Source organism: Symphalangus syndactylus, chromosome 22, assembly GCF_028878055.3.
Source record: "Symphalangus syndactylus isolate Jambi chromosome 22, NHGRI_mSymSyn1-v2.1_pri, whole genome shotgun sequence".
Classification (NCBI taxonomy): Eukaryota; Metazoa; Chordata; class Mammalia; order Primates; family Hylobatidae; genus Symphalangus; species Symphalangus syndactylus.
Genome location: NC_072444.2, coordinates 59,068,967 through 59,086,182, shown reverse-complemented (window position 1 = coordinate 59,086,182; position 17,216 = coordinate 59,068,967). Strand labels below are relative to the sequence as shown.

The 17,216-nt window shown below is 41.3% G+C and overlaps 1 protein-coding gene across 10 annotated transcripts in view; it reads right to left on the bottom strand.

Moving 5' to 3' along the window:
* The window catches only part of MGAT5 (alpha-1,6-mannosylglycoprotein 6-beta-N-acetylglucosaminyltransferase), a 324,876-nt gene that overhangs the window by 166,453 nt on the left and 141,207 nt on the right, over window positions 1-17,216 (bottom strand). The window lies entirely within an intron of this gene.

Below are 17,216 nucleotides of genomic sequence, written 5' to 3'. Positions count from 1 at the left end.
GTCTATCATGTGGCCGATAAAGTGTTTCAGGTGCCTCCACCCTCACAAGAAACTACCAGAGCCATGTCAGGGAGACAAAATCATGCCAAACCGGCAAAAATAAAGGAGGCCTTTGCTTCCAGACACCAGCAAGAGAATTCAAAATTCAGTAAGCACTTGAGAATAAAAACCAAAGAAAGACATGGACAGAAAATTCACAAAATATACAAATCCCATAAAACATATGGAAAACAACCTCTTTAACAATCAAAGAAACATATGGAAAATATCATTTTCATTTATTATACTGGTGAATTTTTCAAAGGAAAATACCAAGTATTTACACAGAGGATGTAAGACAGGAATATTCATACATTATTGATCAGAGTATAACTTGTAATGCCTATCAAGTCTTAAGATGCTTATACTAGAGCCTTCCAGTTATAAATAGCAAAGGCTTACTCTCTAGAGAGATTGAACAAAAAAGGTTCTAGATTCACAACAGTGGAGAGGGTAGAGAAAAGGAAGTGAGGTCTCTACTACAAATTTTAAGAGGTCCCGGTCTCTAGCTATGAAGCAAAGTTCTGGCAGCCCCTGGGCAGAAGTCTGAAGGATCCATCTATGAGGAAACTAACCAGAGAGAGAAAAGACTGAAATAGACACTTAGGGTTCAACGTCATCTATGGTTCCCTAGGAGTTGGCCCAGCAGCTGCCAGCCCTCACTCACAGCCAACCTCACCCTCAAATATGAAACCAGCACTACAGATTACCAGATATGTGAGAAAATATGCTCACACCAAAGAAAGAAAAGTGAACTCAAACTAAGAAAAAACTCTCAGACGATACATACAACAGAAAATGATTTAACAATATTTTTAAAATATAATACCTGACAGATGAGCGAAGAATATTGATTCATGAAATCAGAGCAAGAATAGGATTTTTGTTTTTTAAAAGAACTTGAGAGAACAAATACTCTTGGAAAGAAGACTAAAATAGAAGAATTAAATTCAGGAGACGAGCTGGATGTAAAGTTGTGAAAATCTTACAGAAAATACAGTCATAAGATGAACGGGAAGGATAAGGTGAGAGAAAAGTGATATGAGAGAAGGGGTAGGAATAGAGCCCCGATGTGCACAATCCACCCAGTGAGTTCTAGAAGAAAGACTGTGGGGAGATGAGACTACCGAATAAACAATTCACAAAAATTTCCCAGACAAGAAAGATGTCCCAGAAGAGTCAGAAAAAGGATGAAATGTGGTCCACACCAGGCACAGGAAACATCTGAACACAAGGTAGAAGCAAATCCCACCAGCTTCTAGAAGGCCAAAAGTCACATCTAGGTGTGATAATGCCTCTGGACTTTGCAAAAATGACTCTGAAAACCAGAAGTCAAAGGAACAAGATTTTCACATTGTTTAGGGAAGAACGAAAAACATGTTCAAACCTAGAATTTTATATGCAACAAATGTATCATTCAAGTGGGAAGGCAGAATAAAGACATTTTCCAAAATTCAACAAACCTCAGTTGGGCGCTGTGGCTCACGCCTGTAATCTCAGCACTTCGGGAGACTGAGGCAGGCAGATCACCTGAGGTCAGGAGCTCAAGACTAGCCTGGCCAACATGTCAAAACCCCGTCTCTACTAAAAATACAAAAATTAGCTGGGTGCCTGTAATCTCAGCTACTTGGGAGGCTGAGGCAGGAAAATTGCTTGAACCCTGGAGGCAGAGGTTGCAGTGAGCCGAGACTGCGCCACTGTACTCCAGCCTAGGCAATACAGCGAGACTCCATCTTAAAAAAAAAAAAAAAAAAAAAAAAAAAAGAAATCTCATGATTTCCCCTCCATTTACTTTCTTCTCTCAGAAAACTATTACAGGATGAGGCAAGAAGCCAACAAAGGGGAAAATGTGGAATCTAAGAAATAAAAGACCCAGCACCAAAGGGGGAAAGGGGCTTTGGAAACAGTCCTATGACAACTGTACAGCAGGCCCAGGATGCAGCCAGGCCAGCCTGTCACACGAGGGCAGAAAGCATCAGGAAGACGACTACTGAATAAAAAGCATGGTAAACTATTTGATCTGTGGGCCACAGTAGGAAAGGTTCTCTGATGAAATGTTTAGGGCTGAATTTTGGTAAGAGTAAGAATTTTTTTTGTTTTGTTCACTGATGTGTGGCTTGGCACACCGAAGATAATTAGTAAATATTGTCCTAATTAATCAAAACAATGCAAACCTAAGAAGTAAATTATTAACTCTGGGAAAAACAGAAAGATGTATCAGAATGGCAATTTACTATCACCGTATTTTATTTTAGTAGGTGGCTAAGCAGTGTCCTTATAGAGTAAGCACTGACCACTCAATTTGACCCCAACAAATATTTAGGACATTGTGATTCTGGAAAACAGAGAGGAGCCGTGTAGCGGAGGGGTTGCTGGCAATGGTGGCAGTGTCAGAGAGCTAAATTCCCAGCTTCCATAACAGAAAATCAGTAGATAATCTCAAAAAAATGCAAGATAAGAAAAAGCAACATAAACATGTTATGGAGAAATATGAAAATGTATTACAGGAAGAAACAAGAGTTAGAAGTATTTGTTTTTCCAGAACAAAAGTCATGGGTAAGGAGGAATGAAGTATATAGCAGAAGACAGACTTGTTACAGTCTTATACTATTTGACCTTTAAATTTATACTTTTAAAATTATATACATGTACTAATTTGACAGAAATAAATATTAAACTTAAAAAGGGCTTATGCCCTTTGACCTAGCCACTCTGTTTCTAAGAAACTCTCCCAACAGAATAATGCCAAGATTTATGTTCACCACAATGATCTTTGTAGTAGAAAAAAGGAAAAACAAAAATTGAGAACCTAGTTATTATGTAGTTATTTAAAAATAAAGCTTTTGAAGAATAAAGAGAATGCTCCCTTAAAAATAAAGACTTTAAAACAAAGAGTACAATTATAATCTTTATGCAATATACGCACAGAAAAAAAAAAGCTGTCAAGTGCTCTAGAAAACAGGATTACAAGACTTTTTATTCCTTGTTCTTTTCTGTATTTTCCAAATTTCCTACAATAACTTGGCCTTATCAAGCATTATAAAAAGTGTTTTTAATTTTTAAAGCAGAAAAAGAATTGGAAAACAATTCTAGATATTTCTCTAGAGACAATTACCTCATTTAAAATATATAACGGTAAAGAAGAAAATCAAAGGGCAATCAACACACAATAGCAAAAAGACCAAAACAAAAAATCAAAACTCATAAAATTAAGTATGCTTAACACCTGAAACATTTACAACAATATCGAAATGACCAGAAAGGTGTGGACTCTTAGATTATCTTCCATTCTTGAGCCTTAAACTATTTTCATCTTTAAAAATGCCACATGTGACCTTCTGGTGTGATACACAATAAAATGCGATTATCCCAGCAGTAGCAGATTAAATGGGCACATTAGAGATGCACTAGCCAGGATCTGAACCCTGGCTCGGACTGCCACCATTTTGGGTAGATTACACATCATCTCCTACCCTGATACTCTTAAATTGAGATAACTGTTCTGCAGGTTTGCTCTGAGGAAAGAACTAATAAAGTATTTTAAAGTTATTATTTGTGTCTGGGACACAGCGATCTCTCAATAAACAGTGGCTTTTTTTTTTTTTTGCTGTATTTTATGAACACTTTACAAATCTAATACGTTTAGCACACAGAGTTGCATGCAGACTATGTACTGCATTCCAGAGAGCACCATTCATTTAGGCCAGGGGTTGGAAAACTTTTTCTGTAAAAAGCCAGATAGTAAATATTTCCAATTTTGTGGGCCTTATGGTCTCCTTTACAACTACTAAATTCTGCAGCTGCAGCATGAAAGCAGCCACAGACAATAACAAATGGGCAAGGTTGTGTTCTAATAAAACTTTATTTATAAATTTAGGTAGTGGACTAGATTTGGCCCATGGGCCACCAGTTTGTTGACTCCTGACACAGGCTATGTAAATGTGGCCCACTAAAGTTCAACAGTATGGCAGCTAAAAGTTCCAGCACTAGAATTGTTGAGATAAATCTGTAGAACCATCCACCAAGGATTTTGGAAAGTTGCAATCTCCCATTTGGGGGAAATGTTACAACATCTAAATCTTTTCCACTTAGAAAAGCTCACGAATCTCTGGATCTGAAAGAGGAAACAAAGATAAGGTGATTTGCTGAAGGTCTCAGCATCAATTCTGTCAGCAGTGGGCTTAATCCCAGCCTCCTGAGCCCTGACCCTACATTTCTTCACTAGGGCTCACAGTCCCTAGCCTGGAATTTCTCAATCTGTGGCCAGTTTACACTCTCAACTCTAATTGCTAGCCAGTCACAAATTTCTCAGAGAGCCTAGTACAGCGATGTATCCTTGCATCACAGAAAGAAAACCCAGTGGCCAGGGGAAGCTGTATCGTTCTCCTGTTAAGAACAGGACCCAGCTTAGGTCAAGCCTCATAAATAACCATGAAGACCAATGACAACTTTATGGTGGGATTCTGAAGCCTCAAAGCCACACACTCACATTCTCCAAACTGAGAACAGTTTCTGTAAAAAAAAAAATAAAAAAAAAGATACTACAGTCCTCAACAATGGCTTTAAATGTGAACAGAGACAGGCACCTACAGACAAGAAGTTGAATCCTATATAAACTGTGCGCCCACTTCATGACTGAAACTCCAAACCCTACCTCAAATGTGTGATCCTTCTGTTAAATCTTGATTTTATTTAGCTCCTTCTTTGATGAATGACTAGAACCTGCTCCCCATTTGGTGCCTCTAACGTAATTTTCAAGGCTCCTTAGTTTTGGTTATAAACTTATGGAACAAAGGCACATACAGACCCTCTTAAAACTATTCGCCAAAACCACATTTTGTTAATTGTATCAACAGCCAATATTTACTGAGCACTTACCATGTGCCAACCTTCCCTCCAGACACTTTCTCATGTGGCCCCAAGAGCTAGTTTCTGCTGTATAGATGAGAGAACTGAGACTTAACCTCTCTAAATGACTTCACCACAGTTGCACCACTGTGGAACTCAGACTTGAACCCCAGCAGCCTGAGTCTGTACTGCGCACACAGGTCTCATCACATGCTGAACCAATGCGTTAACACATCCAGACCTTTCTGTGGTTCCAACACCGCTCTCTCAAAAGTCTAGTTTGAGCCTAGCAGAAACATAAATGACAGATGATACAGTAAAGTGTCCTTTTTTTTTTTTTTTTTTTGGTTTTGGTTTTGGTTTTAATAGGCCACCTTCTGTATTAGAATTAAAAGGGCCCAACAGTGGTTCTTAAACACACCCAGGAAGAATTTGCCCTGGGCTGTTGTAAAGACTGATCCTTCTGGCAGCTAGCTGGAGAGCCCCAGGCCTCCCTCACTCAATAATATGGGTCTCTGCTCAATCTCTCTTCTTCAGAGACGCTTTCTTGACAAGCCCCAAACCTGAAACAGCACCCACTTCCTTCGCTAATTTCTTACCCTACTTTGCTGTTCCTCAAGCATTTTTCACCAGATGTGTTTATGTATTTGTTTGCTACCTGCCTTCACTGTTGGAATGTAATCTCCAGAAAGAAGAGACTTGGTTTTGCTCATCACTATCTCCAGTGCCTAGACAGTGCCTGGCACAGAACAGGCACTTGCCGTATCTGTTAGTAAAGAAACAAATCAATCTCTGGGTGGTAGAATAACAGCTGCTTTGTATTTTCATCTTTTTGCTTAGCTGTAATTTCCAGATTTTCAGCAGAGCATCCCTTCTTGTACTATAGAAGCACTGTTTTTTAAGCCTTTCCTTTTGAAAACACAGCACTATTATTCAGTTATACACATCAACTCAAAGGTAGAGATGATGGCTGTACAGTCACTGGTAGCCTGCGGGCATGAAAACCCATGCTAAATTAATCCCCAGGTGCCTGGTTTGACAGCTCTGTACACCCAAGCCCGGCATGGCACACACTCCTGGCCAACTCAGGAGCTTTCCTGGCCAACTCAGTTGCTAATAATGGCCTTCTGCCCTCGGGGAGCAACTATCCTCCCCATGTGGCATAGCCACAGGATAAAAGCCACCTTCTTAATCCTCATTGCATTCCTGGGCAGTACAGGCAAGGCAGTTTATCTTCATCACCATGTCATTCATGTCTGACAGAGGCCAGAAGCGAAAGGAGAAAACCTGAACACACAACCATCTCCAGGAGACACCCATCTGCCTCCCCAGAGTTAGGATTCTGTGAACCACTGATGAGAAATGACTGGCACTTCTGCCAAGAGGTTCACTGCGTTTCAACCTCAGATACCATCAGATACAGCTTCTACTAATCTTCTCTTTGCCTCAACCCAACTGCATCCTGAAATAAAGTCTTAAATATTTACTTTGTTCTTCTCCAAATCTTGCTATAACTTGTACTGTTCACATTAACCACACTTAATGAAAGCAATTATCGAGAAGGTTCTATTAACATAGAGTTTAGACAGGTTAATGACTGTCTTCCCTTGAGAGCTGAGCACTCCTGCACAGGAGTTCCCCTCCCTATTTTGGAGTGGGAAAGTACAGTAAAGGGTCAGGCAGTTTCTGGATCTGCTTAAGTTTGCTGTGACAAGTACCACAGGAGCCATACAACTTCTGCCTTGTGACAGGAGAAAATTCCTTCTGTGCCAGTTCCTGTACATCATTGCTATCCCTATCCTGAGATGGCTATAGCATCTGAAGGTCATTTCTAAGGCCAAAAGGTCAGGCAAAGCCAACAGGTTCTCTTGGACTAGGGTGAAAGCAGCTACAAGTTGAGGGTCAAAAAAGATATGAGCACAGTCAATACTCTCAGTCATTCTCCTCCAGTAGATGGTGAACTCAACATTCCCAAAAGGAGCCCTAGTTCCCTACCCAGCTGCATTTCCGCTGCCTGACACAGACCTGGCATCATGCTGTCAGTGTAGGTTGGATAAAAAGATACATCAGTGTTTGCCACGTTATGTTTGTGACCACTGCTTTGTAACAGGGTATTAATCACAGAGGGCAAGGTCAGTAGGTAGGTCACAGGGAGATGTTGGACCAGGATTTCAATATGCATCATCTCATTGCATCCTCACCATGAGGACAATGTTGGTGTCACTACCACCATTGCATAGAGCATGAATCGGAGGCTCAGCAATGGTAAGCGTAATAAAATGCTAACAGCAAGTATGCAAGTGGACCCAGAGTTCTGCTCAAAAATGTCTGATGCCAAAGACCAGGTCCAGGTTGTGACTGCCAAGTAGCTTCTGGACAGCCCTTTCACAAGGTCTGGTTTTCTGTATAAAATGCAACTTTGGGAATGGGTAGTTTACATGCCCATCAAGCACTGACCATCAGCTACATGCCTGGCCCAGGAGTGAAAACCTGAGTTGGCCACCTAAGAAGCATATGAACCAATAGCCAAAACTTACTGAGCCCTTATTTTGTGCCCAGCACCTTGAGTGTGTTCCCTGTGTTAACTCATACTCCTAGCAACAATACCATGGCACAGGTTCTTATCCTCATTTTATCAATGAGGAAACTGACTGGGTTTATCCAGGGTCCCATAATCCTATGGCTGCTGTTTAATCAAGTCCCTCAGTGGGGGAAAACATTAGCACAAGTCCTTCACTGGGTGTCCACTTTTCCCTGGTTCGAGAGCCCATCTCTAGGTGCATCAAGATAAAGTTTCCACAGTAAACGTTGACCAGAAAACCTCTCCAACATGAAACTTCAAGACAGCTTAAAACCAGCTAAGTGTGCAGCTGTCCAATGTCTGACAATGCAAATCAAAATAGAGTTTATAATGCTCCGTCAATCCCAGACATGTCGCCCTCGGCTGGCTCTGTCCACGCCATGGGCCCTCTGCTTGACATAAGCGGATTTGGGGTTCGTGATCCCACACGTGAGACTTGAATGTTCAAGGGTAAAAGAAGGACAGAAAAAGGAGGCTGTGAGATGAAGATTATTTCTGCTGTTCTGAACTGTAGGGCAGTTCAGTCACATCCCTAATTGAATCCCTCTGTCATTTCTAAACCCAAAGAATTTCAAACCATCTTCACCCCGCATTGCTTTCTCTCCTTTTTCTGGGATGTAAGTGAGAAGGGAAAAACAAAAACTAGCAACTGATTTTTATTTAGGCTGCCTAATTTTAGAAGCTGTGGATATGCAAAGCCAAAAGCACAGCCTAAAGGAAAATCTCTCAAAACCCCAGAAATCTTCAAACCTACAAAACCTTTTCAAAAACATGGAGTCAGATACCTCTCTTTCATGTCTCACCAAATCAGCTTTATTCCAAGTATTTTTTTAAATTTTAAAATCTCAGGCTCTACAGTGAGTTTGTTGAAATACTTGTCAGTGAAAACAGGTAAAGGATGAAAGTACAGACAAGGGACTATCTGAGGAAGCATATGCTATGCTGTAGCTGTGGAATGTCTATTGAATCAATACCATATGTAAGCTGATATCACAACTGTATACACATACCTCATTAAGCCAAATTAAGCAAGTGGGATCTGTCGCCTTCTGATTAAAACAAACAAGTCTAATTTCAGTGTGTCCTATCACCAATACAAAGAACAAAGCTGAGCAGAGGCACTTTCAACGTCCCCAGGACAGCCCTGCAGTGTATGTTACTGAGTTCCCCCATCAAGTGGCTGGGGAGGAACATTATTTCCGACAGGGATATATATAGTCTCACTTTTCGAAATGAAACAAGCCATGTATTCCTTGAAGGGTCAGTAATTAGTCCAACAGAATTAGAAATTCTGGGTCCCTGTTTCTTTTCTGCAAGAACTATTCATTCAAAGCAACCTCTCAGGTAGTGGAGGTGGCCTGAATTTTTTTAATCATACTTACATGTTTATAATTAGCCAACAAGAAACACAAAATAAATTCTTATTATGGAATCTCAGTTTCCAAAAGTGAAGCGAAACAAAGGCTTTTCCGGTCTTAACAATTTAACAGTAAACTTTCCAGGTGCTTCTGGGAATTCCAAAAGGATTCAGGGACCTGTCAAAGCATACACGTGGCAGAAATGATGATCTGGAAGTGAAAGCATGGCCATCAGTGTCATGGCAAAGGTTCTAGGACACAGTGGCTGACCAGCAGGAGTGTGTTCAAGAGAGGGAGGAGTGTACCCAGCTGGACATTTATTGATAAAACCTGTGATTTGCCAGACTCCAAGCTCAGCAATGAACCGAAAAGAAAAATATAAGATCCCACCCATGCCTTTAAGGAGCTTACAGACTGGCTGTGAAGACAAGCAAAGAGTGGAAAAGTCCAAGGACACACATGGTAGGAATACAAAGCAAGGACACCACAAACCTCTGGGGTGTGAGGGGCATCAAGCAAGTCTTAGGGAGACAGAGCTTCAGATGAGACTTGAAAAAGGCGGTAAAGAAGAGTCAGCCAGAACAACAGAAGCATGCCAGGCTGTGGACAAAAACATGTTAAGTGTGTAAGAGCATGAACAAACTGCAGGCAGGGGTTTGGGCTCGTTCCAAGTAGGGCTGAGGCGCATTCGGCCACAGTAGTGCTTAAAATGGAGGCAGAAAGTTAGCAGTCCTGCGGCTTTCCCTCCAAACACTCAAGGAGAGAAAAGCTTGAGTCAGGTTTAGGATAGCTCCAGAAAGCCAAACCATGACATGACCAGGGTCTCTAGTAGCCATATGCATTTTATCTGCTCGTCTGGAATCTCTTCAGGGACCCTCTCCTATACCATGAATTCCCAGGGGTGACCCATGTGACCCAGGCCTAGCCAATCAGGATGGAACATGATACTGGTCACTCTGACTGGATCATGAATAGGCATAGAGGCCAAGCCAAGCCAACCATAACCCTGCTCTAGAGAGTTGCCAAAACTTCCTGGAAAGCAGCACAGCCGTCTGGGACTGAAAACTAAAACCTAGAGCCTCCTTGGGACCATCTATCTCTGCCCCGACCATGCAAAGATGGCCTAAGAATGAAAGCAAAAGACAGAACATATTAACACAGCCTTGAAGGACAGCGTCACTTCTGAACTGTATTTTCTTCTTAATGATAAAAGCAAAACCCTCTTGACGACACAAAGTGAAAACTATACCAACAGGCCGGGCGCGGTGGCTCACGCTTGTAATCCCAGCACTTTGGGAGGCCGAGGCGGGTGGATCACGAGGTCAGGAGATCGAGATCACGGTGAAACCCCGTCTCTACTAAAAATACAAAAAAATTAGCCGGGCGTGGTGGCAGGCGCCTGTAGTCCCAGCTACTCGGAGAGGTTGAGGCAGGAGAATGGCGTGAACCCGGGAGGCGGAGCTTGCAGTGAGCCGAGATTGCGCCACTGCACTCCAGCCTGGGCGACAGAGCGAGACTCCGTCTCAAAAAAAAAAAAAAAACAAAAAAAAAAAAAAAAAAAAAAAAAAAAAAACTATACCAACAATGAGAAGAATTTTCGGTAAACATACCAAAAGAATGGCTTCTGACAGCATCCAATACCTGAGGACAGAGCTGAGGTTCCTGAAGACAGTTCCCATGTCTGAATCTCTCAACAGCATCCTACAAACTTTCAAATGACATGAGCCCCAAGTTCCCTTTTAGTTTAAGTTAATATAAGCTAGGTGGTTGGCCTCTTGCAACCAAGAGATTATTGACAAAACATGAATCTCGTGATGAGCTAAATATTGATAACAGAGACACAAAAAGATCAATTTGGGAACTTCAAATTTAAAATGTTCCAGTGAAATACTATATACAAAATTATTTTCTAATCTATAAAGCACTATACAAATATCAATTTCACTACTAGTGGTGATATCCAAATAAGTAGTCACTACAGTGTTCCATTTTTATGTCAATATTCCAAATATGTAACTTTTAAACTGTAATTAACGAATGCTCATACAGTACCGACTTTATGCCAGGCATGTTTCTAAGTGCGTTATTGGTCTCACCTAATCCTCCTGACATGGTTCGGCTCTGTGTCCCTACCCAAATCTCATCTCAAATTTTAATCCCATGTCAGGGGAGGGAGCTGGTGGGAGGTGAATGGATTATGGGGGCAGTTTCCCTTATGCTGCTCTCATGGTAGTGAGTTCTCGGGAGGGCAGATGATTTTGAAGTGTGGCACTTACTTGCCCTCTCGCTCGCTCTCTCCTGTTGCCATGTGAGACGTGCCTTCCTTCCCCTTCCACTATGATTCAAGTTTCCTGATGCCTCCCCAGCCATGTGGAACTCTGAGTCAGTTAAACCTCCTTTCTTTATAAATTACCCAGTCTCGGGTAGTATCTTTATAGCACTGTAAAAATGGACTAATATCCCTCCTAACAATACCGTGAAATGGGCACTACTATTATTTCTCGCATTTTACAAATGGGGAAACTCAGCCAGAGGAAGGTTAAGAAACTTACCCAAAGACACACTGCGATGAAGTGGTGTCGCCAGTATTTGAACCAAGCCAGTCTGGTTCCACAGATGCTGCCTTTCATTGCCCCTCATCCCCTCAACACTAGCACCAAAGTTTCAACTGCTTTTAAACCGATATTCTGAAACAAATGGCTTGCGGCTACAGTGCTCGTGGAACCTTGTCTCTCTGCTGGGTTGTTTCCTCAATAATGAGTCACCCAGTTATCCTTCAAGCTACACCCTTGGAAATAATTATGACAGCTTCTCCCTTGCCCTTTCCCACGGTCTGTCCGTGTCCCCATCACACCAGCTTCACCCTAACATGGGTCTCAAATTCTCCTTCTCCCTGGGCCATAGGAACATCTCTAATCCAGGGCATTCTCCTCCTAACTAAAGATTAACTGCAGTCTCTCTTACCCCTTCATATGCATCTCACTCCACATGGCCAGTAATTATTCTCTGGAAATACAGACCTCACACCTATTCATCTTCCTACTTTAAACCTCTCATCAACTGCCACCGCCCAGGGAACAAAATAGAAACTCCTTCATTTACCATTGAAAATGCTTCACAAATCCCAATTAACTCTCTAGTCTCATTTTCTTCAATATTGCTCCAAGTATGCTGTGAAGGGTATTTTCTGATGTAAAGTAGATCTTTGGGGACCTGTCTTGTTTTCTTTAACTTATTTAATTTACTCTCTCATATCTTGATAATTATATACTTTGCTTAAAATAACAAAGAATTTCTTCTAAAACATTCTGCAATTTAAACCCATTCTCTAAGACTACTTTGTACCATTGTTATCCAAAATTAGTGGTCCTTTCATGAGAAGAAATAATTACCTTCTATAGAAGCAGAAGTAAAATGCACATTGCCAAAAGCACACTGTGGGCCAGGAAAGGAGTTCCTTAAGGTCAGGATCCTAAAATAGTCTTCTGGGAGTTTCTAAAATCTCTTTCCTTGGAGGCCTCCAAGAACAGTGGCAAAGCTAAACGAGGTGGAGGTTGGGGGGTGGTGGTGGGGGGGGGGGCTTGTGAACAGCCTTGCTAGGAAAAGGGAAAGGAACTTTAGGTCTCAGCTGGCCTATCAGGAAACTTCAGCGTCTCACACATCTTTCTGCACTAACCATAGGTGAAAATATCTGCTGGCACCAGATTCCAACAGTATCTCATAGATCAGAATTTCACAAACCTGCCACAATTGACATTTGGGGCTGGATACTTCTATTGTAGGCAGTGTCTTATATATTGTAGGATGCTTTTTGCAGCATCTCTGGTCTTCATCTATTAGAAGTAAATAGGCCGGTCACAGTGGCTCATGCTTATAATCCCAGCACTTTGGGAGGCTGAGGTAGGAGGATCGTTTGAGCCTAGGAGCCCAACCAGCCTGGGCAACATAGCAAGACCCCATTCTCTAAAAAAAGTAAGAAAAAAGAATTAGCCGGGCATGATGGCACATTGCCTGTAGTCCCAGCTACTCAGAAGGCTGAGGCGGCAGGGGGTGGGGACATGGAAGGTCGAGGCTGCAGAGAGCTGTGATCGTGCCACTGCATTCTGGCCTGAGCAACAAAGTGAGACTGTCTCAAAAAAAAAAAAAAAAAAAAAAAAAAGGAAATAGTACCTCTTCATTTGTGACAACCAAAATGTCTCCTGACATTGCCATGTGTCCCCTGGGGGCAAAATCACCCACAGCTGTTAATCACTGCTATAAATACACTTCCTCAAAGATCACCATCACTTCTGAACTATGTTTTTCTTCTTCTAAATAAAAATCAAAATATCCTTGACCACACAAAGTAAAAACCATACCAAAAAAGACAAGCATTTTTCTGTAAAGATACCAAAAGAACAGCTTCTGACAAGGGTCCACATATTTATTGTTAACATTGCAAGTAACAAAACAGAAAGTGACAGGTAGATAGACAGAACATATTTGCTTCTTGCTCAACTTAATAGGAAGGCACCTGCAATCTCATCTCTCTTCCATCTCTCAGTAGCATCTGGGATCTCATTGACATGCCAATATCTGACCCTGGGAAAGTCATCTGCTGAGCCACTGCCCAGGGGTGGAGCTGGGACACTTAAGATGCTACTTCAACACAAACTGATAACACGGGTACACATACAAGGAAAGAGCACAGGTGCAACTAAATTTCAAGGTCCATTAGCAGCACAAAGGAGGGGAAATTGCACTTCCAAATGCAAGCCCTGGAACTCAGCAGGGACATTTTTCATTTTCAACTTTCAAATGGTAAGAATAATAATAATGGTTGCTGTTTTTAAGAACAGCCTCCAAATTCAAATACATTGCACTTCAACCCCAAATACTGGAAAGTGTTGCATATCGCTCCCCACTTTGGAAAAAATGCAGGGTTGCTGGAAGTTCAATTTGGATTAAATACCAGGAAACAGTTGCTTGAGTTATACCTGTACCTTCGATTTTGTGATTCTGCTTCCCAAGCGACCTTGCAATTGTTAAGTCATCACAACACTAAGTGGATGCTATCATTATGGTTTTGGCTTTTAGGGAACAGTCAACACGGGCCAGTTAATCAGCTGACGTTGAATGACAACTCGTTATTGAGAGTATAAATAAATGTGTACACATGCACATACATACACTACCCCGTAGAGAGCTGCACAATGTTCTCGTCCTCTAAAGTATCAGAATCTAGGATTGTAACTATCACATCCTATGAAGCCTCCACATCCCATAACCAACGATGGGAAGTTCAGTCCTGACCAACAAATAAGGCAGTCCCACTTCTTAGGTGGTATCTGCTAAGGTCTGAGAACTAGGGAAATGAAATACCAAGTCCTACTTCCAGGCAAATCACCACAAATATAAATGGAGAAGAAGAACTATAAGAAGAAACTCCTCCGGGTGGTGAAACCAAATGCTGTTCCCTCCAACAGAAACCACTCCATGTGAGCAATATTTATTGAATTATCTTCAACAGGTAAGGCTACAATCAAGACACTATGGGCAGAACAAAGATATATCAGACACTCAGTCCTTAGAAGGCAAGCATTTTCATTATCAGATATGTATACTTTTTACCTTTTCCCCATTTCATGTACATGACAAAGAACCATAGATCCAATCCTATTCACTCTACTTCCTCATTTAAGATCACAAAACCAGAGAAAGACAGAATGGGTCTTTCTAAAATTCAAAGCATCATTCTAAAAGGAGAGAATTTTGACGAAGGCCTTTCAAGCCCTTTCAGAAAGTGAATATGGAGAAATTAATTTACTGTGTGATTGGTGGAAGGGTGGGGATTTTAAAAATCTGCTTTTTCATTCCTTTGAGTCCCCTTTCTCTTCAACAAGACAAACAGAGCTCAAAAATCCAGTTCAATCTGATTTCTTGATTTTAATAAAGTTCATTTCCACCTTAATTTCCCTAGGGGCAAATTTACTTTCACATTAAAAAACCCTCGGTGATAAATTTGTGAAGATAAGCCATACTGGATAAAAGCTACGCAGAACACAGCTAGAGAGAGAAAATAAGGACACACACACACACACACACACACACACACACACACACACACAGCTATCCCTCTAAAGAAAATAAATTTAGGGAATCCTTTTTCAATTGCTATAGTACCCAATTTAGAGACAGTTTATAGCCAACCAGAAGATATATCAGCAAGCCATAAGACACAACAATAAGCAATCAGAAACATCAGTGAGCAATAAGACACCAGAGTCAGCAGTAAAGACACACCAGGGAGAACATTTCTGAGCAATTACCACATGTCTCCATTCAGGAAGGGAGAGAGAAAAACTTTACTTGGCAAGGATTGGAACCCCATAAAACTGAACTCTCACAGCTCAGGAGCGATTCCTGGGCTGACAGAAGGGTCTGAAGACACCAGCATGGTTGTGGATCAGAGAGAGGGCAGAAAAGCAAGGAAGGGCTGCTCATAAATGAGAACTGTTCACTTAAGTCCTTGTCCTTTTTTCTGGTACTCTGTAGAAATGGCAAATTGTTTTTTAAAAATATGTAGTTGACTGACAAGATATAAAGGACCCCCCACCTTCTGGGGGAAATGAAGAAGGCTGTCCAGCATATCTATATCCACTCTGGCTGAGACAGTGTCTATGAAAGGGATGCCTCTGCATGCATGCGTGCGCACGTGCGTGCACATGCACACACACACACACACACACACATATACACACACATACACGGACCAGCTTTTACAAACATTAGCCTGAGAGCAGACACTGAGACAGAGAAATCCTTCATGAGACGGATGATTAAATCTAGGAAACTGGCAATCTCTCTTCTAGGTAAGAAAATGGTAGCATCTTTTTACAGACACATGCCTTTATGATAATTTACAAATGGAAGGAGAGATGGAGTTAACACTCAGAATCTCTTCTCTACATAGCATTAGCAGATCTTAAGCTGAGCTCAGGGGACTCCAGTACCAACAGTTACCAACTCCCAAGTACTTAAACTCAACAAAACCTGTGAAAACACTTCTCAGAGATGCTAAGAAGATTAAGTAAAATCATGTACATTGGAGGGTCAGGCAGAGGAACTTGTATTTACTGGACAGCTACTAAATGTTAGTTTCATCTCCTTCCCTGCCTCCCAATTTTTTTCTGAGTCACCCCTACTTTACACAGCAACCATGGTTTGTGTCATTTTATACATGTGTATTCTTTTCCTAATTAGCCAGTAAAAATCACGATGGTATGGAATGTGTCCCACACATACCTGAGAGATGCAAAGACATGCAAATGAGGTTAATCATTAAATGTGTAACTCTAAATTTGCTCCCATTTCCCAAAAAGGAAAGAAAAAAAAAAACCACAACACTCTGGTTCTTTAAATATTATTAAAAACATAGCACCAGTGGCACATTTAAAGGAGTCCCGCTCAGAGCCATTGGCTTAGAGAACACGATACTTGTTAAGCGGTAAACTAGCTCAATACATACGGCTGGTATATTTCCATACTTTGTTTGAAAGTAGTCACCAAGTCCTTCCCATTTCCTTCTTGGAGGTGTACCCACGACCCTGTGCTCTGTGGCTTAAAGCCCAGGTAGCAAAGTCCTTGTGAGCCTTGCATCAAACAGGACAGCCAGAGGCAGCAAGATCCCACACTGGGGGAAAGAATGCAGCAGATGTGTTTATAGGGGCCCACAAGCCACAGGACTTCAGAGGCAGTGGGGAACAGCAAAGTTAAAGGCAGAACACTCCATTCCACCTCCAGAAATATGACACAGAACAGTGATGAAACCAGATAGGCCTTTCCAGTAGCATTTTCTACTAGGTACAGGGGTGGCAAGTGGAGACTGAAGAGGCATGGTTCCAGTTATTAAAAAGCAGCTAAACACAGTGGGAGGTTCTCTTGTCTAATTACAGAAGCTGTTGGAAACTGCAAGAAGACAGGATTTATGGCCTAGATGACACTGCCTCTGTGTTGTAATTAAAAGTTATTTTTAATACCTTTGTTTGGTTGAATACTTTGAATTATTAGAAATATATTTTGCAATTTAAAATTTGCTAAAGGGCAAAGAACATTAAAAAAGGTAATAACCAGCTTGCATAATGTAAAACAATGAAATGTTTTGACACTGGGAGGTGGGAAAGGAAAAGAATCTCTCCCACTTACTGTGTGAATTTTTACAAGCAAAAGGGAAAGAAAAATAAATAAGCTTAAAAGTATATGAAACAAGATTTTTTTAAAGCAGGAACTGATGTCAAAAGTAACCTAGTTACTTACTTTATCTATTAACCAGAGTTTGGCTACCACCCACCAAAAGTATAGACAGCTTGTTCACAACCATTCACCCAAAGCACTGAATCCTAATCCTCAGG